Here is a 12,166-nt window from a genome sequence, read left to right as displayed (position 1 = left end):
GACATAATTTTTACATAATAATAAATGACAACTGAATTTTTGAAATACTAATTTTAATTTACTTGCATATTTGAAAAACATACAGTAAATTATTACCAATATATATTTTTAAATTACAAGACAAAATAAGTGTATTTAAGAAATTCAGATTGAATGCTTAATATCAGCAATTTCATCTATGGTCCATATTTTTCATGAGGTAAACGTCGAATAAATTAGGTGAGTATATACAAAAATGCTATAGCAGAAAGTAAATAAAAAGTCATAAAGCATACGAATTTTCTCATATCTTTTGGGTTATATTTTTTTAAAAACTGTATGTGTAACAAGCGCGAAATTCTAATCGGATAATACATTGTGTAAAAATAGCAGTACACTCTTTAGATAAATTATCATTGTTATCTAAAAAATTCAAATGCTTATTAAATACTTGATCAGAATGATCAATATTTAGAGAAAAATTATACCTATTTTTACATTGATCAGAGAGAAATTATACCTATTTGCTACATTGACGGTTCGTCAACTTAGAAATTAACAGTGCTGCAACAATTATCTATCAAGATTTAACAATTTCAAAAAAGTAGTTTACCCATAAGTATGTTAAAATTTTTAATTTCAAATCCATATACTAATTTTATTGCAGTTCAAGTATATGCAGTGATCGTAGTTTTGGCAAAAGAAAATGATGAGAATGTTGAAGTAATAATTCAACAGATAAATGTATTAGAACCTTCCTTCCTACATACTTCCATTTTCGCCCTGTCAGTTCGATAATATTCGTCCAAAAATGAATATCAAATGCGATCTGTAAGAAATGATTTAGAACATTCATCGTTTTTCAAGTGTAATAATTAATAATAATCAATCTCTCATAAAAATTTTCATCCAAATAACCTTTAGAAAAGTATACATGCACTTTTCCGAAGAGGACAAGAACAACAAAGGAAAATGAACATTTAATGAATAGATGTGTTGTTGTCAAAGTAACAAGAAACAAAAACTCATAAACATTTAATGAAAGATATTAGGGGGAAAAAATCATGCGCTCCAAACCTAGTTTGCTTCTGATTGCAGCTCCAGTGTCTCTAAATTCGAAGAGAAAAAAGGGGTGCATTTTATATCAATTAATCTGCTGTATGTGCAGTGGGCTTTCATAGACTGCCCAATAAATCGCTCCGACCAGTGTTTCACTTGCTCTGTTCCCTCATTTCTTGTCTTATTTTTAATTTTTAAATATTCGATAAAAAGAAAATTTAACTCTTGAAAATAAACTCAAGGAGTGCTAAAGCTCTGCAGTCCTAATGGACGAGAAGCCACTAAGGATAATAAAATTAATTCCTCGGTTTCGACATTCATTTTAGTAATTTTCTTCTATGAATTAATTTATTCGTTATATTCACTATTTTGCATTGACTGTTAATAAACAAATATTTCTTCATTTAATTCCAGGCATTGTTTAAACATGTGTTTCAGCTAAAAAACTTTTAACATGTACATAGTAGGGAAAAGAATGAAAAACACTATTTTTTTAGTATTTAAAAAGTAAAATGTTCGAAATAAAAAAAAGCATTTTAAATAATAGAAATGATATATATATATATATGTATACGTTTTCTGTTTTAGGATTAATTTATTATCTAAGAGTGCTGTGATTCAAATTGCACGAACCATGTCTCAGACTGACAAGACTGTCCAACAAGTACAGAGCGCTTATTTCAATGAGGAAGCTCCTTCTGCAACTGAATCTGCATCCGAATACGTTTCAGCTCGTTCTCCAGAAACTTGGAGAAGTACGAGCATATCTGGTGTCGAGGATTGGTGCTCTATAGGCTCGGAAGGAACTACATTAGATGATTTCAAATCTCTTGATGATGACCTGGCCGAAGAATATTGCTCTGATGACAATGTAGAGGAACTGCCTTTCAATGATCAGCCAGGAGTGACAGAAACTGCCACATCCACATCCCGACGTGGTAGTGGCACAAAAGAATATACTGCCGTCAGTGGTGTTCAGGAAAGTAAAGGTAAAAAATTCACTTCTCACATTCAACCTGCAGCTGGCCGTGAAAAAGTTGATGTGCATTCTGGTGTGCAAGCAACACCCAGCTCTACCTTCCACAGTGGTGCTCATAAAGCAGGGCCATCTTCAGAAAAAGTATCGAAGGATTCCACAGAAAAAGATTCAATAGTCGCTATTTCACCTAAATCGTCGGTGTGTTTCGAACCTCCCAAATACTCAACCCTTATTTCCAAAACGCATACTGAAGACGTTAAAACCGAAGTTAAAAAATCATATGAGATAAAAACGGAAATCAAATCTGGTGGAGCTAGTGAAACTTTTACTTCATACAAAAGTGAAGCTATGCAATCAGGTCAACCTGATACCAAAGTTGAAAAAATTCATAAAATTGAAATTGCTGATGATACTCAACGAGCTTATCCCAAAGTATCTGTTACAGATAATTTTCCGAAAGGTTCCGCTCTCGGATCGTCTAAAGCGGAATTATTTTCTGAATTAGAAGGTTTGAAAACAAAATGCTTCAAAGAACCACCTGGTTCTGCATCTTCTTCTGGAATTAAGACGGAAAATGTCAGTTATGGGTTTTCATCCTTTTCTGGTGGTCAGCCACCTTCTGATGAAAGCGGCAGGGCAAAAACTGATGTTTCCAAAGTCCTTTATTCCAAAGAAGTCACTGAATCACACAGCTTTACGAGCATATCGTATCAACAGCAATCTTTCGGTGCCACACGTTCAGAAAAATGGCAGAGTGTTACTCCTCAAGAGCAAGAACCCCTTAAAAGCATAGAAGCACCACCGGGAATGGATGTGATATCCGAAAAATTCAAAAAGTTGGAAGAAGAGATAAAAAAAGTATGTTGCATTTTGATTAATTTTTGATATTTAGTAATATATTTATATTTATGGCTTGATAATTTATATTTTCAATGCTTTCACATTATTAGAGTTCACAATTTTCGTCAGGAAATAGGATTTCATTGCTTGATAACTAAAGCGTTTTGAAAGTACAATTTTAAAATGTTAAGAAACAACAACAACAACAAAAAAAGATATTATGTTTTACTATTTATGAGTCATTTAAAAAATGATGTTGATGCGAACAAACTTCGACCTTGATGTCGAACTTCAAGGTCTCTTCCGAACGCTGTTGTTAGGATTATATGATTATTTGGAATTTTCTATCTACATGATGCGAACATTTTTGTTTTTCCGTATTTATAGATTTTTTATTTTCAGTATAGTGTTTTTTTCCCTTAGAAATCTTGAGACTTCAGTATAACATTAGGTATGAGGTTTATTCCTTTTTTTAACTGACGTGCTGAATGTTATATAGTTTAATTTTTTTTTTTGTGTGGCTCAGGATTCGGCGTTTAATTTTTGTTTTAAAACGATAGACAATGGTTGTATGTACTGTAACCGTAATTGCTTTGACAACGCTCTCCCTTTTTTCATTGTTGTGCAGTACTCCAGCATATAAACTTAAATTGGTTCTTGTGAATCATAAATTTACTGAACTTGATTCGAGAAATTATGGTGAGAATAAAGTAATTGTAGCAATCACAATAAAATAATTCTTACCTGCCATTGCCAAAATTATATTGAAAATTGGAAAGTATTTTTAAAATTAATTAATCTGCTATATTATGTACTCTATACTTACTTCTTTTACTGTTGTTATTTATGATACGGCAATATTGCAACTAAAGAATTTTGAATTTTCAACAATTGAAAAAAACTAGTATGAGAACGCCCACTTTTATACATTTCTATTTGATCAGCGTAGTGAAAGGCATTATATGGCCTTGGAAAGTATGCGTAGCGTGCAGAAAAAGACAATGATAAATATCACCCATTTCCCTCACGCGAAATGTCATCGTGCATGAAGTTAGGTTCTTAGAATCTTGTGGGAAAATTAATTTAAATGTTTTATTTTGATGTCGCGTTCTGTCCTTTTGTATATTTCCCTTTTCGTTTCAGTTTCGTCTTATTCTCGTGTCTTCGAATACCGGACCTATTCGTAATTTTTCACTGAGTCAATCAGTTATAGCTATGCGTTAAAAAAAACGAACTTGCTTACTGTATTTTTCGAAATTTTGTCATTGAAATCCTGTCATGTTTTGCTCTACTTTTCTTCTCACACTCACGAAATATTTATATCAAGAATTTCGTTCGCATTCGTTGATTATTAACTTGCCAGAAGCTCGTATAAAGAAAATTTATTTTATGACTTTATTTAAGCAGGTTTTTGAAATTTGAATGAGAGCCTTAATACAGTGATAATTTTTTCAAAGAAATTTAAAATTTAAACTTATGATTTTTAATTTTCATGAAATATTCTACTTATGGTGGTATTTTAGTGATTCAGATATAATATCACGTCTTCTACTACCAGCTTTTTTTCAGATCCTCACAATAATTTGTGATGCAAATGATTTGATTAGTCTGGATTCTTGCACTGGCAAATTTTTATTTTTTAGGAGAGCAATTAATGCTAGCATTGGAAAAAAGGCTTATGTTGTAATATAATGATTTTTTTTGGTTAGTAAAATTCTAATAATGTTCTAATTAAAAATCTAATAATATTCTATTTAACATTCAGAAATTCCCCCTCCCCATTTTTCCGAAGGGATCTCTCGAATTTTAAGCATTTCCTTATGAATATTTTTTTTATAGTAAAATTTCTTTTTAGTTTGAAGTTATTTTTAATTTATCAAATTCTCAATTGATGTTTAGAGGATAAAATTATTTTTAATTTAAGAGTTTTTTTTAAAATTTATTATTATTAATTGCATTACTATTAGTATGAAACTGCCTTTAAATTTAGAAAATATTTGGCTTGCATTTTAAAATTCGAAACACGTTTATATAAACACTAATAAGTGGATTTCAAGTTCTAAAATGTGAACAGTACAGAAATACATATTTTTTGCACTAACATTTAAATAATTCAAAACAATGTACGCAACAGACCATACTTGTTGATATTTACGGCCTTCGGTACATTAGTACTTGGCAATTTTCAGACTCAAGCCAAACTCCGTTTTACACAAGATTTCGCCAAAATTATGGCTTCAATTTGTTGACGAATTATCGCCGACGATTTCAGTGGGCGTTGTTTTTAATTTGTTGACCATATGTTGTAGGAACAGTAATTATCAACCAGTATACTATAGACTATTCGCAATGCAATAATATTTTAGAAAAATGGAATATTATAATTTTTTTCCATAATGTTTTTTTTACAAAAACCATTAAATAAAATCTCCTTTATCCGATTATAATGGGATTCCGATGCTGGCGGAATAAAAATTTTGAATTATAAGAAATTAACAGGATCGCATTCTTTCCATGTAAAATATTCTGTACCTAAGTATTAAAAACAAAAGCTTTCACAATGGTCTGCATTTCAAGATAAAACTAGTATCAGCTTCAAATCATCTAGGCTTATAACATCAACAATCTATAAAGACAAAAAAAAAGAAAAAAAAAAGTGATATCTCTCTCTTGATTTGTGATCATAAGTTGCTTCCATGCAAGTCGAAGATTTATAGCCTCTATACGGCATCATTTTATGAATAACCATGTCTTTCATATTTGCAGTTTCTTTTAGATATTCGGTTGAGTTTTCTCGTTGATATTACAAATCAGCTTCGAAAATGTTTAGTTCATCCATATGTTTCGTTTTAACTTCACTAAACTCATTCAGCTGATTTTCAAGCTCTTTCCAGTCATCGTTTAAAAAAAATATATCAAGTTTCGTTCCTTTCGCACTGTTTATCAGTCCTGCTGCTTCTCGCATCGAAGAATATATTCGAGCAAAAATGAATGGAATGGAATTCTAGCTGTTTAAAACAAATGTTATTAATTACATTTAAATGTACCGGATGCTATCTACTAACAAACATATGATAAGCCATAACTGTTAAATAGTACATGTAGCAATGATCTATCGAGTGAGTATATCTATGTTCTTTGAGAGGGAAACCTGTATAGTTCTGAGTAATTAAAGCTTTCATTAGGCATTTTAAGAGTAGAGAGAAAAAAAATCAGTGGGCTGGCGAATAAGTAGTAGGTGAGAAACGCGATCGGTGACCGGCATGGTTTTCAAAGCAATGTTAAATGAGCATTGTATTTGACATATCCTTTTTGCAGAAAAGAAACTCCAGACAGATGTAGATGGGTGGTCATGTTACAGTAAGGCGAAGGTGAAGAAGATTTTTTTCCGATCGTGGGAATAGCTTTCTCTACGGATGTATCACCTTCCACATGGAATAATTACGAATGAAATGCAGTCGATAGTAATTCGTTTATTGTATAAGTAGCTGCCATTGGTGACCAAGCTGTTTGGCAGGTATATTAGTTGTTTTACTTTCAATTAAATCATTTATGCTTAACTTAAAAGTTATTGATTCGCCCAAGGAAATATTTTTAAGCATCATATTGTGACAGACATTAAAATTGGATTAGTTTAACAGCCCCGCATATGTTCTGTTCATTGTACATATAAATCATCCTAATAAAGTCATTTCCTATGATATCTTAGCACTTAAAAGCTTAATTGTCTGGTTCATCTACCTGCTAATTTTCGCAGTACTTAACTTGCTTATTCGTATATAAACTGCTCAAATATTAGACAGAATCCGACATCTTTAAATTCTATTGATGGAAGAAAACCCCGCGATTCGACATTTAGTAAAACAATGAAAATAGTACGAATTTTAATGCAACAAATGTAATTTGTGGTTGAAAATTGGGCAAAAATCATTTATTAAAATTCAGAAATTTTTTTGTGTGACCTTTAAAGTGGTATGAACTCTAAATTAAGTGGCATGACAACTCATGTGGGACAAGGCCTACAGTGGCCATATCTGCTTTCTTGACCTAGGGCCCTGGGGTGCAAGGCATATGTCCCGGTTAGGTAGTCAGCCTAACGCGGAGCCCCCAGCGTTTAGTTCCCAAGCATGCTTGGTCCTCAGTTTATCGACCCACTGAAGGGATGAAAGGCTCAGTCGACCTTTCCCAGCCAGAGGATCGAACTTCGGACCTGTGCGTTGGAAGCTCTACCACTACACCACCGGGCTTCTTTAAAGTTGGTATAGATTGAATGATAATTTTTTGATGGGTTTTAAGATGCCACTAAAATTTTATTGTAATATAATACTTTTGTGAATCACAAAGGGAAACCGTAAAAGTTTCACTTAATAATTATAAATTCTATTTAAAATATAAAAAAAAGCGTTCCAAGATTCACATTTATAACTTTCAAAGTATACCCGTGCCAAATTTGGTATTCTAAGTTTGTCGTGTAGAACGCTAACCTGTAGACGCACACTCGCCTTCATTATGAACCAACTTTTTTGGCAACCTCTGGAAGTATTGGCTATGTAAAATTTCAGTTGAATCTTTTTTATTTGATTAACTCGTAATGGTTGCCCCATAAAATTATTTTTAAACTTCAGATTTTAACGGTCATGTCATTTGTACTATTTCAGAAGGCTTACACCATTCTGTTCAAAGTGTTATGTAACTTTAATTTTCTGTTATCTCAGATAAAATTTGTACTTTAAGTTGAAAAAGAAAATGATGGCGTTTCAATTAATCCAATGTCATACTTGCTTAATTGAAATCGTTCGTAAAAAAATATTAAAACAAAAAGAAGAAACAGTCATTGAAGATTTGTGTATTCTATAAAATATATTTCAAGATTGAAGTAATATATCAGAGGATTTATCAAATAAAAATCTGCCTAATTTAATAAACAATATTCCGTGAACTATAATAAGAATGCAAAACCAAATTAAAAGAGCAATTCACCAAAAATATCTAAAAATACTCATAAACCAAAATAAAACCAACATATACTCATTTCCACACACACACGCATCTTTATTATTATTGTAAATAGAGTTGAATACAGTTACTTTTAGAGATTAATTTGTAAACAATAATTAATAATAACAATTTAAAATAATTTCCTTTGTTGTTTGATAAAATTAGCAATAATAAATTTAATGAAATTTGAAATTTATGTGAAAATAAAGTACTGACTTCTAAGAGTACTTCGAAATGAAGCATCTCAGTATGGACTGACTTTATTGAGCTAAATACCTAATCAAGACTAAATTAAATAGTAAAAAATGAATAGGGGGAAAAAGTTGTTAAATACCTAAGTCATCATTTATATTGGATGAAAGAAGATAATTATAATGATTATAATAACCGAAAAGTGAAATAAACACACATACACACATCTTTATTATTAGTAGAAATAAATAACATTAAAACAACAAATATCTCTATTAAAGATAAATTCGTGTATATGCAAATGTGTAGAGTGGCTCAAACAATTGTGAGTACATCTTACTTTTACTTGATAAATCTGACTTTCAATATAAAATAACACATTACCAAAAAAATGCAAACATGTTTTTATTTTTATACATCACAAATGGTTTAATTTAAAGTAGAAATAAAGAACAATCAGTAAAAAATTTCTAAATTGAAAAGTTTCAGAAACATTTTAAATTAACATATGCAGATTTCTGCCTCAAAAAAATGAGGATAAAGAAATTTTTGAAATACCTCATATGCGAAAACAGTGCCAATATTTAGTTCCATGTCTTTTGGCTTTTATAATGGCTTCTATACGTAGTGGTACTGAATCGAGTAATTTTTTGTGATATCTGAAGATATTTTACCCCGTTCTTCTTGCACCACTTGATTTAAATAGATTTTGTTTCTAATTTTGTGTTTTAGGACTGTTGATTTGAGTATGGCCCTCAGATTATCAATGACAATGATGTCAGGGGACTGTGGTGGTGTGTGTAACTGCTGTTTACAATGAAAAAGACACCACATTTTGAAATTAAGTGCAATATGTTTGGGGTCATTGTCCTGCTGGAAAATTAAATTTTCATCTAAACTAAATATTTAGCACCACCCTTCAGATTGCCGCGAAGTATATAAAGGAAACCATATGGTTCATAATGCCATCTATAAAAACAAATTTTCTTACCCCAAATGAAGCCATACAATCCCAAACCATGACGGAGTCCCCACCATGTTTAACTGTAGGACGTAAATTTTTAGGATTCAAAGCAGTATTGGGCTTTCTCCATACGGTGCGACGGCTGTCACTGCCAAAAATGTTGAATATATTTTTATCACAAATATAACTTTCTTCCAAAAGTTATTGGTTTTCAATTAATGAATTTTCGCAAACTCCAAACGCTTTTTCTGATTTTGCAAACTGATGAACGATTTCTTTCAAACAACTCGATTTTTATATCCATAATTGTCTAATAACATTTGCACAGTTGCAGCTCTTGCACTTCTTCATATGATTTAAGAAATTTCTGCAGGTTTGACGAACCATACGGTTTACTAGGATATACTTTGCAGCAATCTGAAGGGTGGTGCTAAATATTTGGTTTAGATGGAAATTTAACTTTCCAGCAGAACAATGACCCCAAACATACTGCACGTAATTTCAAAATGTGGTGTCTTTTTCATTGTAAACAGCAGTTACACACACCAACCACAGTCCCTTGACATCAGTGTCATTGATAATCTGAGGGCCATACTCAAATCAACAGTCCTAAAACACAAAATTAGAAACAAAATCTATTTAAATCAAGTGGTGCAAGAAGAACGGGGTAAAATATCTTCAGATATCACAAAAAATTACTCGATTCGGTACCACTACGTATAGAAGCCATTATAAAAGCCAAAAGACATGGAACTAAATATTGGCACTATTTTCGCATGTAAGATATTTCAAAAATTTCTTTGGTGTATCCTCAATTTTTTGAGGCAGAAATCTGCATATGTTAATTTAAAATGCTTCTGAAATTTTTCAATTTAGAAATTTTTTATTGATTGTTTTTTATTTCTACTTTAAATTAAACCATTTGTGATGTGTAAAAATAAAAACATGTTTGCATTTTTTTGGTAATGTGTTATTTTATATTGAAAGTCAGATTTATCAAGTAAAATTAAGGAGTACTCTCAATTGTTTGAGCCACTGTATGTGTTTTTGTCTGTCCTTTTGTGTGTTGGCGCTCTATATTCCAGGCCGTTTGATCTGAAGCTATATAACTTAACACATACAGTGGCTCAAAAAATTGAGAGTACACCTTACTTTTACTTGATAAATCCGACTTTCAATATAAATAACACATTACCGAGAAGAGCAAACATGTTTTTAGTTTTACTCATAACGAACGGTTTAATTTAGAGTAAAAATAAAGAAAAATCGACGAAAAATTTCTAAATTGAAATATTTGAGAAGCATTTTAAATAAACATACTCATATTTTTGCCTCAAAAAATTGAGAATACACCAATGAAATTTTTGTAATATCTCGCATAGAAACAAAGTGTCACTATTAAGTTGCATGTCTTTTGGCTCCTATAATCGTCTCTAAACGTCATTGTATCAATTCGACCAATTTCTGGCTGTATCTGAAGATATTTTATCCTATTCTTCTTGCAACACTTGTTTTAAATAGGTTTTGCTTTTAATTTTGCGTTTTCGTGCCACTTTTTTGAGTATGGGCCACGAATATTTGATGGCATTGATGTCGGGGTACTGTGGAAGTGTGTGTAATTGCTGTTTACGATGAAAAAGGCACCATATTTTGACGTAACAAGCATTCTGTTTGGGATCGCTGTCCTGCTGGAAAAGGGAATTTCCGTCTAAACCCAAATTCATAATACTTTCCTTTAGATTGCTGCGACCATATGGTTCTTCCAACTTGCTGCAGAAACTTCTCAAATCATAGGCAAAAGTGTAAGTGCTGAAACTGTACGAAATGCCATTAGGCAAGCTGGATATAAAAGTCGCATTGTTAGAGAGCAACCGTTCATCAGCTTGCAAATTCAGATAAAGCATTTAAAGTTTTCAAAAACTCATTAATTGAAGACCAATTGCTTTTGGAAGAAAGTTATATTTAGTAATGAAAGAAAACTCAACATTTCTGGCTGTGACAGCCATCGTACTGTATGGAGAAAGCCTAATACTGCTTTGGATCCAAAAAATTTACATCCTACAGGTAAACATAGTGGTGACTAAGTCATGAATTCAAGTTGCATGGCTTCATCCGGGGTAGGAAATTTAATTCTTATAGATGGCATTATAAATCATATGGTTTACTTGGATACACTTCGCAGCAATCTAAAGGAAAGTGCTAAAATTTTGGGTTTAGATGGGAATTTCATTTTCCAATAGGATAACGACCCCAAACAGAATGTTCCTATCGTCAAAATGTGGTGTCTTTTTCATTGTAAACAGCAGTTACACACACTACCTCAGTACCCGACATGAATGCCATCAAATATTCGTGGGCCATACTCGGAAAAGTGGCTCAAAAACACAAAATTAAAAGCAAAACCTATTTAAACAAGTGTTGCAAAAAAATGTGATAAAATATCTTCAGATACCGCCAAAAATGGGTCGAATCGGTACCATGACGTTTAGAGGCCATTATAGGAGCCAAAAGACATGCAACTTAACACTGGCACTTTGTTTCTTTGCGAGATATTGCAAAAATTTCATTCGTGTACTCTCAATTTTTTGAAGCAAAAATAAGAGTATGTTTTTTTAAAATGCTTCTGAAACTTTTCAATTTAGAAGTTTTGCGTTGATTTTTCTTTAGTTTTACTCTAAATTAAACCATTTGTTATGGGTAAAAATAAAAATATGTTTGCCCTTCTTGGTAATGTGTTATTTATGTTGAAATCAAATAAAAGTAAGTAATAAAATTTATCAAATAAAAGTAAGCTGTACTCTCAATTTTTTGAGCCACTGTATATATTCTGAAAAATGAGAATTTGAATATCGGGGGAGAATTTTTTTTTCTTTTCTTTTCTTTTTTTTTGAAATTTTAATTAAAAATGAAGGGAATCTTCTTCCCATAACTTCCAAAAATATTACAGCACAGAAATTATTTTTTCATCATCGTAAAATAAAAAAAAATTATCTATTTAATGAACTAATTTGATAGACGTGCAAAAGTTTTCGTAATTTTGGCAGTTTTTTTAAGGATTTTTTGCTTAATTTTCAACTACAGATCACACTTTTGCTTAGAAATTCAAACCGCTTTCACTGCTTCACCAAATAATGAATGTCGTGATTTCCTTCCTA

This window comes from Argiope bruennichi, chromosome 2 (genome assembly GCF_947563725.1).
Source record: "Argiope bruennichi chromosome 2, qqArgBrue1.1, whole genome shotgun sequence".
Taxonomy (NCBI): domain Eukaryota; kingdom Metazoa; phylum Arthropoda; class Arachnida; order Araneae; family Araneidae; genus Argiope; species Argiope bruennichi.
Note: the sequence above shows the minus strand (reverse complement) of the source record.